We start from the raw sequence: 14,162 nt of genomic DNA, 5'->3' as shown, positions 1-14,162 counted from the left end.
TTTGGGGTGCAGTGAACACAATCTTTTTGGGGTGCAGTGAACAAAATCCTTTGTGGGGTGCAGTGAACACAATCTTTGTGGGGTGCAGTGAACACAATCTTTTTGGGGTGCAGTGAACAACATCCTTTTTGGGGTGCAGTGAACACAATCTTTGTGGGGTGCAGTGAACACAATCTTTTTGGGGTGCAGTGAAAAAAATGTTTTTTGGGGTGCAGTGAACACAATCTTTGTGGGGTGCAGTGAACACAATCTTTTTGGGGTGGAGTGAACAAAATCCTTTTTGGGGTGCAGTGAACAACATCCTTTTTGGGGTGCAGTGAACAAAATCCTTTTTGGGGTGCAGTGAACACAATCTTTTTGGGGTGCAGTGAACAAAATCCTTTGTGGGGTGCAGTGAACACAATCTTTGTGGGGTGCAGTGAACAAAATCCTTTTTGGGGTGCAGTGAACAACATCCTTTTTGGGGTGCAGTGAACAAAATCCTTTTTGGGGTGCAGTGAACACAATATTTTTGGGGTGCAGTGAACAAAATCCTTTGTGGGGTGCAGTGAACACAATCTTTGTGGGGTACAGTGAACAGAATCTTTGTGGGGTGCAGTGAACACAATCTTTGGGGGGTACAGTGAACACAATCTTTTTGGGGTGCAGTGAACAAAATCCTTTGTGGGGTGCAGTGAACACAATCTTTGGGGGGTACAGTGAACACAATCTTTTTGGGGTGCAGTGAACAAAATCCTTTGTGGGGTGCAGTGAACACAATCTTTGTGGGGTGCAGTGAACACAATCTTTTTGGGGTGCAGTGAACAAAATCCTTTTTGGGGTGCAGTGAACAACATCCTTTTTGGGGTGCAGTGAACACAATCTTTTTGGGGTGCAGTGAACAAAATCCTTTGTGGGGTGCAGTGAACACAATCTTTGTGGGGTACAGTGAACAGAATCTTTGTGGGGTGCAGTGAACACAATCTTTGGGGGGTACAGTGAACACAATCTTTTTGGGGTGCAGTGAACAAAATCCTTTGTGGGGTGCAGTGAACACAATCTTTGGGGGGTACAGTGAACACAATCTTTTTGGGGTGCAGTGAACAAAATCCTTTGTGGGGTGCAGTGAACACAATCTTTGTGGGGTGCAGTGAACACAATCTTTTTGGGGTGCAGTGAACAAAATCCTTTTTGGGGTGCAGTGAACAACATCCTTTTTGGGGTGCAGTGAACACAATCTTTTTGGGGTGCAGTGAACAAAATCCTTTGTGGGGTGCAGTGAACACAATCTTTGTGGGGTACAGGGAACATAATCTTTGTGGGGTGCAGTGAACACAATCTTTTTGGGGTGCAGTGAACAAAATCCTTTTAGGGTGCAGTGAACACAATCTTTGTGGGGTGCAGTGAACAAAATCCTTTTTGAGGTGCAGTGAACACAATCTTTGTGGGGTGCAGTGAACACAATCTTTGTGGGGTACAGTGAACACAATCTCATACTTCTGAAGATTTGAGGGTGCTGCCTGTTCCATACTCCTCCTCCTACTGCTCAACCATCCTTTTAGGGGTACAAACAATAGTAATTGGGGCCTAGTGTGGTGGTGTACGTGTGAGATACATACACTTTCTTTTTGATCATATTTTCTATTCCGCTATTCAATTAAAACCTTTGGGGATCAATTAAATTGCGTGATAGTCTGTGTCGGTACGTGTGAGATCCACCTTTCCAAGTTTTTGGGGTTCATCTCATACTTCTAAAGATTTGAGGGTGCTGCCTGTTCCATACTCCTCCTCCTACTGCTCAACCATCCTTTTAGGGGTACAAACAATAGTAATTGGGGCCTAGTGTGGTGGTGTACGTGTGAGATACATACACTTTCTTTTTGATCATATTTTCTCTTCCGCTATTCAATTAAATCCTTTGGGGATCAATTAAATTGCGTGATAGTCTGTGTCGGTACGCGTGAGATCCACCTTTCCAAGTTTTTGGGGTTCATCTCATACTTCTGAAGATTTGAGGGTGCTGCCTGTTCCATACTCCTCCTCCTACTGCTCAACCATCCTTTTAGGGGTACAAACAATAGTAATTGGGGCCTAGTGTGGTGGTGTACGTGTGAGATACATACACTTTCTTTTTGATCATATTTTCTATTCCGCTATTCAATTAAAACCTTTGGGGATCAATTAAATTGCGTGATAGTCTGTGTCGGTACGTGTGAGATCCACCTTTCCATGTTTTTGGGGTTCATCTCATACTTCTGAAGATTTGAGGGTGCTGCCTGTTCCATACTCCTCCTCCTACTGCTCAACCATCCTTTTAGGGGTACAAACAATAGTAATTGGGGCCTAGTGTGGTGGTGTACGTGTGAGATACATACACTTTCTTTTTGATCATATTTTCTATTCCGCTATTCAATTAAAACCTTTGGGGATCAATTAAATTGCGTGATAGTCTGTGTCGGTACGTGTGAGATCCACCTTTCCAAGTTTTTGGGGTTCATCTCATACTTCTGAAGATTTGAGGGTGCTGCCTGTTCCATACTCCTCCTCCTACTGCTCAACCATCCTTTTAGGGGTACAAACAATAGTAATTGGGGCCTAGTGTGGTGGTGTACGTGTGAGATACATACACTTTCATTTTGATCATATTTTCTATTCCGCTATTCAATTAAAACCTTTGGGGATCAATTAAATTGCGTGATAGTCTGTGTCGGTACGTGTGAGATCCACCTTTCCAAGTTTTTGGGGTTCATCTCATACTTCTGAAGATTTGAGGGTGCTGCCTGTTCTATACTCCTCCTCCTACTGCTCAACCATCCTTTTAGGGGTACAAACAATAGTAATTGGGGCCTAGTGTGGTGGTGTACGTGCGAGATACATACACTTTTTTTGATCATATTTCCTATTCCGCTATTCAATAAAAACCTTTGAGGATCAATTGAATTGCGGGATAGTCTGTGTCGGTACGTGTGAGATCCACATTTCCAAGTTTTTGAGGTTCATCTCATACTTCTGAAGATTTGAGGGTGCTGTCTGTTCCATACTCCTCCTACTCCTCATCCATCCTTTTAGGGGTAGAAACAATAGTAAATGGGGCCTAGTGTGGTTTTGTACGTGCGAGATACATACACTTTTTTGGATCATATTTCCTATTCCGCTATTCAATAAAAACCTTTCTAGGGCAAGATCTTAAATTACAGAAATATGAGGAGACCGTCAAATAAGGGCCGTGGCCTGGGTCGTGGTGCTGCTGGTAGAGCTCCTGTTGCAAGGAGAGGACGTGGTCGATCTGTGCCAGCTACACGCACAAGTGAAACACCTTCCTCAAGTGTGAGTAGGCGACAGAACCTGCATCAGTATTTGGTAGGGCATCATACGCCCCTAGAAGTGATGAGGCCAGAACAAGTGGAGGCGATAGTAGATTGGTTTGCTGCTGACAGTGCCTCCAGTTCCTTCACATTGTCTCCCACCCAGTCTACTGCAGAAAGGTCACAGTTGGCACCTGCAGCCGATGTCCAACCGTTTTTCACCTCACCCCCTTGCAGATCAGGCAAGCAGTCTGAGCCCCAAGCCATACAGCAGTCTCTTCTTCTTTTTGATGACTCTGTCAGCAGGGTTTCCCAGGGCCATCCACCTAGCCCTGCCCCAGAAGTGGAAGAGATTGAGTGCAGCAATGCCCAACCACTTATTTCTCAAGATGAGTACATGCAAGGATCATCGCAGCACGTCTCCGATGATGACGAAACGCAGGTGCCAACTGCTGCGGCGTTCAGCATTGTGGAGACCGACAAGGAGGGCAGGGGTGAAGACTGGGTGGAAGATGATGTGGAGGACGATGAGGTCCTCGACCCCACATGGAATGAACGTCATGCAGGTGACCTGAGTAGTTTGGAGGAAGAGGCGGTGGTCGCACAGAGCCACCAGCACAGCAGAAGAGGGAGCAGGGTGCAGAAGCGGAGCGGCCGTGCCCTAGAATCTACGCCCGCTACTGCCCAACGCAGCAAGGGAACGAGCGCACCAAAGTCAGCTCAAAGGAGTTCTCTAGTGTGGAAGTTCTTTAGAAAATGTGCTGATGACAGGACACGAGTGGTTTGCACCCTGTGCAATCAGAGCTTGAAGCGAGGCATAAACCTTCTCAACCTGAGCACAACCTGCATGATCAGGCATCTAAGTGCAAAGCACGAGCTGCAGTGGAGTACACACCTTCAAAACCAAGAAACGTCTCTGGCTCATCCTGCTTCCTCTTCTGCTGCAGTCTCGGCCGCTCCAGCCACATCTGTAGTGATACCGGCACCTGCCACCCCGCAAACAGACGATCTGTCAGCAACACCACCACCTGGGTCACCAACAACCATCTCCACAATGTCCCGTGGAAGCGTTCAGCTTTCCATCTCCCAAACACTTGAGAGGAAGAGGAAGTACCCCCCTACCCACCCGCGATCCCTGGCCCTGAATGCCAGCATTTCAAAATTATTGGCCTTTGAAATGCTGTCATTCCGTCTGGTGGAGACGCACAGTTTTAAAAACCTTATGTAGGTGGCTGTCCCACAGTACGTCATGCCCAGCCGCCACTACTTTTCCAGGCAAGCCATCCCTTCCCTGCACAACCAAGTGGGGGAAAAAATCAGGTGTGCACTGCGCAACGCCATCTGTGCCAAGGTCCACCTAACTACCGATACGTGGACCAGTAAGCACGGTCAGGGGCGTTATATCTCCCTAACGGCACACTGGGTAAATGCAGTGGCGGATGGGCCTGAGGCGGATAGCAATTTGGCGCATGTCCTTCCACCACAGAGGATTGCAGGGCGCTTCAGTTTGCCTCCTGTTCCTAACTCCTCCTACTCCGCTTCCTCATCCTCTACCGCCTCCTCATCCGGACAGCGTAACACCTTCACCACCAACTTCAGCACGGCCAGGGGTAAACGACAGCAGGCAGTTTTACAACTTGCCTGTTTGGGGGACAAACCACACACCGCGCAGGAGTTGTGGAGGAGCATGGAACAGCAGACAAATGAGTGGTTGCTGCCAGCGAGCCTCAAGCCCGGCCTGGGCGAAATCTCATAGCAGCTCTGGGCCTAGCCGGTTTGACGCACATCCCTTGCCTGGCGCATGTGCTGAATTTGGTGGTGCAGAGGTTCCTTAAAAACTACCCCGATATGTCAGAGCTGCTGCAGAAAGTGCGGGCCGTTTGTGCGCACTTTCGGCGTTCTCACCCTGCTGCTGCTCGCCTGGCAGCGCTGCAGCGTAACTTCGGCCTTCCCGCTCACCGCCTCATATGTGACGTGCCCACAAGGTGGAACTCCACCTTGCACATGCTGGAAAGACTGTGCGAGCAGCAGCAGGCCATAGTGGAGTTTCAGCTGCAGCACGCACGCGTGAGTTGCTCTGCGGAACAGCACCACTTCACCACCAATAACTGGGCCTCCATGCGAGACCTGTGTGCCTTGTTGCGCTGTTTTGAGTACTCCACCAACATGGCCAGTGGCAATGACGTCATTCTCAGCTTAACTATCCCACTTCTATGCCTCCTTGAAAAAACAATTCGGGCGATGATGGAAGAGGATGTGGCACAGGATGAGGAGGAGGAGGATGAAGAGGTAACATTTCCAAGGCTTTCAGGGCAGTCATTCGCAAGGGGCTCCGAGGGTGGGTTCCTGCACACACAAACGCCAGGGACACAATTGTCCAGCAGGGGCACAGTTCTGGAGGATGAGGAGGATGAGGAGGAGGAGGAGCTGGAGGAGGAGATGGAACCATGTTCACAGCAGGGTGGCACCCAGGCCAGCTCATGGCCATCACTGGTGCGTGGCTGGGGGGATACAGAGGACACGGACGATACACCTCCCACAGAGGACAGCCTTTCGTTGCCTCTGGGCAGCCTGGCACACATGAGCGATTACATGCTGCAGTGTCTCCACAACGACCGCCGAGTTGCCCACATTCTAACTTGTGCTGATTACTGGGTGGCCACGCTGCTGGATCCCCGTTACAAGGACAACGTACCGTCCTTAATTCACTCACTGGAGCGCGATCGCAAGATGCGCGAGTACAAGCGCACGCTGGTAGACGCCATGCTGCTGGCATTCCCATCTGACAGCGGGGCCGCAGTGGAAGCACAAGGCAGAGGAGGAGGAGGAGGAGGAGGTCGCCAACGCAACCAGGGCACCGCCAGCACCTCAGAAGGCAGGGTTAGCATGGCCGAAATGTGGAAAAGCTTTGTCAGCAAGCCACAAAAAACAGCAGCACCAGCAGCTCAGATGGAACGTCTTAGCAGGAGGCAGCATTTTACCAACATGGTGGAGCAGTATGTGTGCACACGCCTACATGTAGTGAATGAGGGGTCTGCCCCCTTCAACTTCTGGGTCTCCAAATTGGGCACATGGCCTGAGCTTGCCCTTTACGCCTTGGATGTGCTGGCGTGCCCTGCAGCCAGTGTATTATCTGAACGGGTATTTAGCACGGCTGGGGGCGTTATAACAGACAAGCGCAGCCGCCTGTCCAGAGACAATGTGGACAAGCTCACGTTCATTAAAATGAACCAGGCATGGATCCCACAGGACTTTTCCGTACCTTATGCAGAATAGCAATGGATACCGACCTTACCCACCCATTGTTCCATTTTTGCTCTTTCTCACTTTTTTGGGGTGTACCCTCATTTAAAATTTGTGAAAAGAAGCAGTGTTGGCTACCTCGTCCTCCTCCTCAGGGCCAGATTAACGTAGGGGCTATTGGAGCTGCAGCTCCAGGCCCCTACCTTTTATATAGGCCCCGGGTTGGCCATATTCACTGTTACCGCTCTTCTGTCACTTGTAAACACAGAAGTCTGGCTTCTATGCTCGCTTCCCCAGGCAGCACCCTCAGAACCTCCCCACACAGCGCGAAGGCCGGACAAGGAGGGACAGTTGCCGATGCATGGATGTGTTTATGGGCTTCAGAGACAGCATCCCATGTTGAATTAGGCATGCATGGCTGCACCCTTCCTCCTCTGGGTGCATGGCAAGGCACGGCCCTTAAGGCCCTTCAAAATCCTCAGCACCAAGCCCATGATGCTCTTAATCCGGCCCTGGTCCTCCTCCACCGCCGCTTCCACCTACACCGCCCATAGGTGTGCGCAGCCTATTGCATTAAGGTGTGCACCCCAAAGTTGAAATACACATGCATGTGTTTGCCAGCAGGGAGAGTAATGTATCGGGGCCATGTACCTGTAGGCAAAGAGAAATAGAGCAGAGCAGGTCCGAGGGAGATCTTTCCCATCTCCTCACTGGCAATGCTATGTGCCCTAGGTGATTAGGGTGTGCCCAGGCACACCCGGCACACCCTGTGCGCATGCCTATGTCACCGCCACATCCACCACCACCTCAACCTCCCTCCTACTCCATATGGGCCTCGTCCTTCAGAGATGAAGAAGAACATTGTTTTATTTTTCTGTTTTTTTTTGTTGTTTTAAGTTATTTCCCTATCCACATTTGTTTGCAGAGCACTTGCCATGCTCTTAATTACGTTTTGCTGCCATTTGCAGCACTCTAGCCCTTTCCTTTGGTGTTTTAGAGCCATTTTAGTGCCTTAAAGTTCGGGTCCCCATTGACTTCAATGGGGTTCGGTGTCCGGGAAAAGTTCGGTAAAAGTCCGGGACACGGACCCGGACTTTTTTTTAAAGTTCGGCCGAACCCGTCGAACACGGACATCTAGGTGTCCGCTCAACCCTATTAAAGTGTACAGTATTTCTAAAACTTTGTTTTAAAAGTTTTGGATAGAGTATGGCAGCCAGGGTTTAAACTCTTGTCTAAGGCTACATTCACACGGACATTTATATCTGACAGCAGCTAAATGGCAGTAATCTGCACCTGAATAATTAGAATATTTTCCTGCAGATAGTTGCGGTTTGTAAATGAGTTTAGCTGCCTTTATCTGCATCAGAATTTTCAGACTTTTTTCCCAAAACCCATTATTGGGGTATGTTATACACCAGACACCTCCTCTTACTCTTTGTAGGTCTTTCTCAGCAAGGAGATATAGCTGTGTAATTGAAATGGAACATAGCGCAAAGCTAGGGTTTACCATTGTTTGACTGCATGAGAGGAAAGGAGATTGAGGCAGATAGAGAGGGGAGATGTCAGCTGCTGCTGATAATGTCATTGCAGGCATAGGCAATCATAAGATACCTTTTTTCCTCCTCGTACCCAGCAAAATGGCTTCAAACACACATCCTGTTTGCAAACCCAGCCCATTTCAGTAAGCAAAAGGGAAGGGTGTCATTTTCTGCTGCTAAATGCACCACAGCTATCAGCAGTTAAACACAATGTGCGTTTAGCTGCTATCAGCTTTTTCCTTTGTTTCCTGAATGCAGCTAAACTATATGCAACTAAACATTACTAATCATTATGATTGAATTACATGATTACTTTCCATTGTGTTAGTCCAGCTGCTTTTGGAAAAGTCTTTTAAATGCACCTAAACTGTAAAATTTAGATGCCCGTGTAGACTGGAGTAAGGCCGGGTAGTAGGCATCCAAGAGACACAGATGTCCGAAATTTTAGGCAAGTGTACAGTATTGTCAAAAATGTTCCAAATAAATTGTAACAGAATCTATGTAGAGTCTAAGTAGAGGTTTGAACTGGGCAGAAACATTTACAAATGGGTATGCAGTACTTGTGGAGAGCGATGCTAGAGTACTAACAGCACATGACACAGAAGGCGGATGGGAGACAGTATGCAACAAGGCCCTAGGAGTGGAAAGATTCCACACAACAATGATAACTTTATTTATTTTTTGCACTGCAGAGGGGTGCACTGCAGAGCCCCTTTGATTTAACAAATTTCCTTCCCTTATACCCACCTTTTCCTCCCCCCCCCTAAATAAAAAAATTGTATACAGTAACTGTCCTCCCCCTCCTCTTCTCCTCCCCTCCCCCTTTCGTGGGACATTTACTAAAATGTCCTATTCTACTGCATCTCTGCCTTCTCGTGTCTAGCTCAGCTAACTGTGACTGACTGATATTTTGTTGATAGAGTAAAATAAATCCATTGTGACCATGTTTTGCGGAAGCATGCTTCCTGTCTATTTAACAATGCTGTAAGTTCCTCCATTTTCATAATATCATTTACTGCTCTGATCCATTGGCCCACAGTAGGGATAGATGGGGATTTCCAATGTGTTGGCACACACACCCTAGCCACGTTTAAGAGATATCTCACCACAGATTTTTGGTATTTACTTTTGGAGAGAGAGTTGAGATGCAGTAAACAAGCTTCTGAGTTGTGATCTATAACAAGACCAGTAATTTCCCCAATCAGAGTGCCTATATTTTGCCAATAACGGCGTATTGTAGGGCATGTCCAGAATATATGGAAAAATGTTCCTCTATCTTCTCCACATCGCCAGCAAGTAGGGCCTGTGTTCGGGAATATGCAATGTAATTTCTCAGGTGATCTATACCACCTGGTCAAAAGAAGAAAGAAAAGAACAGGCGCCACTGTAAATAGCCAAACAATTTATTGCACAAAATACATAATGACTTACACATAGGTAAGCTGCAATCCGTATCGCAGCATCTCCAGCGCACGATCCGGCCGTCCACCGGTCCGGAGGTGACGTCACAGGAAGCTGGTAAAAGACTTGGTTACACCGGAAGCCGCAAATGGAACGCAGGCTCCCGGAAATGACGCAACGCGTTTCGGAGCATGCGCACTCGGCTCCTTCCTCAAGCGTAAGTGACTGCCACCTGGTGCCAGGTTTAAATACGGCAGTCTACGATCAATTAGCATTAAAATCAACACAAGGGGCGGCGCAATACTCTGCAGGACCAGCTACACAGCCAGCACTTCTGGAGAGTCCGCACAATACATTTAGGTAATACAATGAATTTCATACTGGGGCTTATTAATCTACAAATATTTTAAAACAAACAGTATACATTACAAGTATTATTACAAGTATTTTTACGTCCTCCATGATAGATGTGCTAAAAAATGACTAGCGCACCATAAAGCTAAAAATTAAATATGTATATACATATATCACTCTGTATTGGAGTACAAGGGAAAAGAAGGGCTGCCTAATAAATAAGAGAAAGGCACAAGCTCCTGAATAAATCCAAAAATCATGTGCTCACAAACAGAGGTTAATTTTCCATGATCCGTAAAATATATAAGCACAAAAAAAGTGCCAGATAGCTAAAGGAAAAATACACTGGATAAAAAGCTAAATTTATTAAAAAACTGTAAATTGTTTTAAAACACGTACACATATGTATGCAGGCGTAAAACACGTGCAGACACATGTATACGTATGTACCCTCAAATACTAGCAAAATGGGGATAAAAGAAAAAAAGGGGGGGGAGGGAGAGAATGGGGGGAGGGAAGGGATGAGGGGAAAAAAGTGAGAAACAAGGGGAGAGGGGAGGGGGGGGGAAGAAAAAAAGGGGGGGGGGAAGGGGAAGGAAAGAAGACTAAAAGAAAAAAAAAAAAAAAGAAGAAAAGATTAGAATAATAAAAATGCACTGACTCACAGGATAGTATTAATATCTAACTCCTCGTTCAGTCCCCCGGGAGCCAGAACATTCAGGGCGTATATCCAGTAAGTTTCCCTACTGCACAGACGCCTGAACCTCTCGGCCTCAGAGGTACCTTTTGGAATCGCCTCAATCACCCAGACATATAGTCCCTCAGTGGACTTATCGTGGTGTTGAAGGAAATGTCTGGGGACGCTATGGTGGTCTTTACCCTCCTGAATATAACGTCGGTGCTGACCGAACCGTGCTCTTAAAGTCCATATAGTCCTGCCGACATAGTGCAGGCCGCACGGGCATACCAGACAATACACCACGAATTCAGACGAACAGGTATGGAATTCGTTAATTCCATACCTGTTGCCTCCAATCACGAAGTCCTTCTGTCCATGCTTGACATATGGACATGTCAAGCATTGTATTTTACGACACTGGTACATACCAGTGACGTTAAAAAACGTCAGGGATTTAACGTCACTGGTATGTACCAGTGTCGTAAAATACAATGCTTGACATGTCCATATGTCAAGCATGGACAGAAGGACTTCGTGATTGGAGGCAACAGGTATGGAATTAACGAATTCCATACCTGTTCGACTATACGGACTTTAAGAGCACGGTTCGGTCAGCACCGACGTTATATTCAGGAGGGTAAAGACCACCATAGCGTCCCCAGACATTTCCTTCAACACCACGATAAGTCCACTGAGGGACTATATGTCTGGGTGATTGAGGCGATTCCAAAAGGTACCTCTGAGGCCGAGAGGTTCAGGCGTCTGTGCAGTAGGGAAACTTACTGAATATACGCCCTGAATGTTCTGGCTCCCGGGGGACTAAACAAGGAGTTAGATATTAATACTATCCTGTGAGTCAGTGCATTTTTATTATTCTAATCTTTTCTTCTTTTTTTTTTTTTTTCTTTTAGTCTTCTTTCCTTCCCCTTCCCCCCCCCTTTTTTTCTTCCCCCCCCCCCTCCCCTCTCCCCTTGTTTCTCACTTTTTTCCCCTCATCCCTTCCCTCCCCCCTTTCTCTCCCCCCCCCCTTTTTTTCTTTTATCCCCATTTTGCTAGTATTTGAGGGTACATACGTATACATGTGTCTGCACGTGTTTTACGCCTGCATACATATGTGTACGTGTTTTAAAACAATTTACAGTTTTTTAATAAATTTAGCTTTTTATCCAGTGTATTTTTCCTTTAGCTATCTGGCACTTTTTTGTGCTTATATATTTTACGGATCATGGAAAATTAACCTCTGTTTGTGAGCACATGATTTTTGGATTTATTCAGGAGCTTGTGCCTTTCTCTTATTTATTAGGCAGCCCTTCTTTTCCCTTGTACTCCAATACAGAGTGATATATGTATTGTAACAGGAAGTCAGCTAAATCTGGGAATGTAGTCACAGGAAGGAGATACATTTCTACCTGATTTAGAAAGTCCATTAATTAATTTAGGGTGTTGGCTACAGAGCTAGCCAGCAGGAAGTTGAAAGGCCTTCACCTGTTCAGAATGAGGGAGTTAAGGCTCTATAATTTGTTCAGAGAAATTCCTATTGTTTGCTGCCTCCAGAAGCTGCCTCCTGTCGCCGTGTAGGCTGGGAGAGGAGGACAGACATACGTGTACCTCCCGAAGCTGGTGGGCATGGGAGAAGGACTGCTGCCGCCTGTCGCCGTGTAGGCTGGGAGAGGGGGACAGTCGGATGTGTGCCTCCCGACAAGCTGGTGAGCATGGGAGAAGACCCCCTACAGCGATGTGAAGCTAAGGAGGGTAACCACGAGTGAAGACGTCTCAAAGGTGAGAAGACAAAGTGTTCCATGTGAAGAGTGTTAAATGAACTATGTTCAATGTGAAGAATCTGAAGAGTAAAGGATCCTGTTATAAATGAACATGTGCTGTGTGAAAGAAAACAAAGGGACATGTTCAATGGACAATGTTTGTGCTGTGTGAAAAGCAAACAAATGGACATTTGAGTGTCTGCTGTAGGATCAGCAGTGTCGGCCCAACAGTAGGTTGGAAAGACTTCTTAGGTAGGTTCCAGCTGTGAGAAGGTAGCCGCCCACAGAGGCAAGGATTTATTTTGTGTTTTATTTTATTTTGGATGTTTTGCTGCATACAGCCTGGTGAAGAAAACACCATTTAATAAACCACACTGTTTGTTTGCAAGCACTTGTCGGCTATCTCTCTGTGAAAACGCACCCCCAAAGGGGTCATCCACGCCTACCACCGAGCTAATCCCTTACATATGGTGGAGGTATGCAGTGGGCATAAGCAGAGATCCCTGCAAGGAAGTGCATATGTTTGATGAACTTTATCTGGTGCATGAGATTGCACAATCTATGTGTGCAGGAGAGAAGATCCTGACAGAAAAAAAAAGTGTTTTAAAGAGACAGCGGTCTCAAAATTATTTGATGAACTTTGTTGTGTCTGGTGCAAGTGACTGCACAAACTGTGTGCGCAGGAAAAGAGATCCTGCAAGAGAGAGAAAAACTACATGTGTTGAAGAGACAGTGGTCTGAAAATTGTTTGCTGGACTGTGAAAAATTTGTTTGTGGAGTTATTGAAGATGGGGCGGTCCAAACGCCTGAAAAATGCAAAGATAGATGAAATGAGAGACCGGATTCTATGGATGGAGGGGATGTTGCCGTCTGAACCAGCCCCATCCATGCCTGAACGGAATCGGCTAAAGAGAAAAGTTGTTGTTCCTAGCAACACTGGGGCAAATGAAACTGCTTTGGAGACGCAGGGTTCTCAGATGAAAAGTAAACCCAAAATGGGGGAGATGCTGAAACAACGGAGCTTTGCAGCTCAACAAAAGGATCACCAAGAGAGCATGGCAGGCTGGAAACAGAGACGCCAGCAGCCAATGGAGGCCATCGGTTTGGAGGAAACCGAGTATGTGTGCAGGGCTGAGTTGGATGCCTTGCAACGGAAAATGGAAGAAAAGGAACAAGCCTTGGAATTGCTTAAAATGGAGCATAGAAACTTGCAGGAAATGAATGAACTACTCAAGTCTCATGTGTTACAGTGGGAAGAATCCACTGCTCTTCTTTTGGTCGAGTTGCGAAAACGCAGAGAGACTATAATGGAGAAAGATACCATCCTCATGGAAAAGGAAAGTGAAATTCAGACTTTGCAGAAGCAAAGTATGTGTGAAATGTTGGAGTTGCGTAATCAGCTGGAAAAAAGTCTTCAGTGTTTGGAAGTTACAAAAATAGACCTGCAGGAGTCGCAGGAACAGAATGTTGCTCTGAAAGCGACATTGTCTCTCAGCGACAAAGAGAAAAGTGAAAGAGAGGCTAAATTACTGAGTACTGTGTATGAGCTCACTACTTTGAGCAATGTGGTAGATGAATGGCGTGCGGACTGTGAAAGTTGGAAAGGGGAAGCCCAACGTGTCCAGCAGCAGTTAAAGGAGAAAGAAGCCTGTGTGGCAGAATTACATTCTTATTCCCAGATGCTAGCCAGTGAGGTGAAAGCTCTTATGCAGGGAAAAGGAGAGTCTGAACACAAGAGAAAAAAAGTAGAGGCACAGCTTCTGGAATCGCAAGTCAAGGTGTCAGAAGGTGACCGATTGTGTGCTAAGCTGTCAGAGAAGGCAAACCGACTGCAGGTTGAGTTGGACAATGTTACAAATCAGCTTTCTCAAGCAGACAGCAAATCTAGAGAAATTGCGGAAGA

This window comes from Pelophylax lessonae (genome assembly GCF_965119305.1).
Source record: "Pelophylax lessonae genome assembly, chromosome: 6".
In the NCBI taxonomy this organism is placed as follows: Eukaryota; Metazoa; Chordata; class Amphibia; order Anura; family Ranidae; genus Pelophylax; species Pelophylax lessonae.
Note: the sequence above shows the minus strand (reverse complement) of the source record.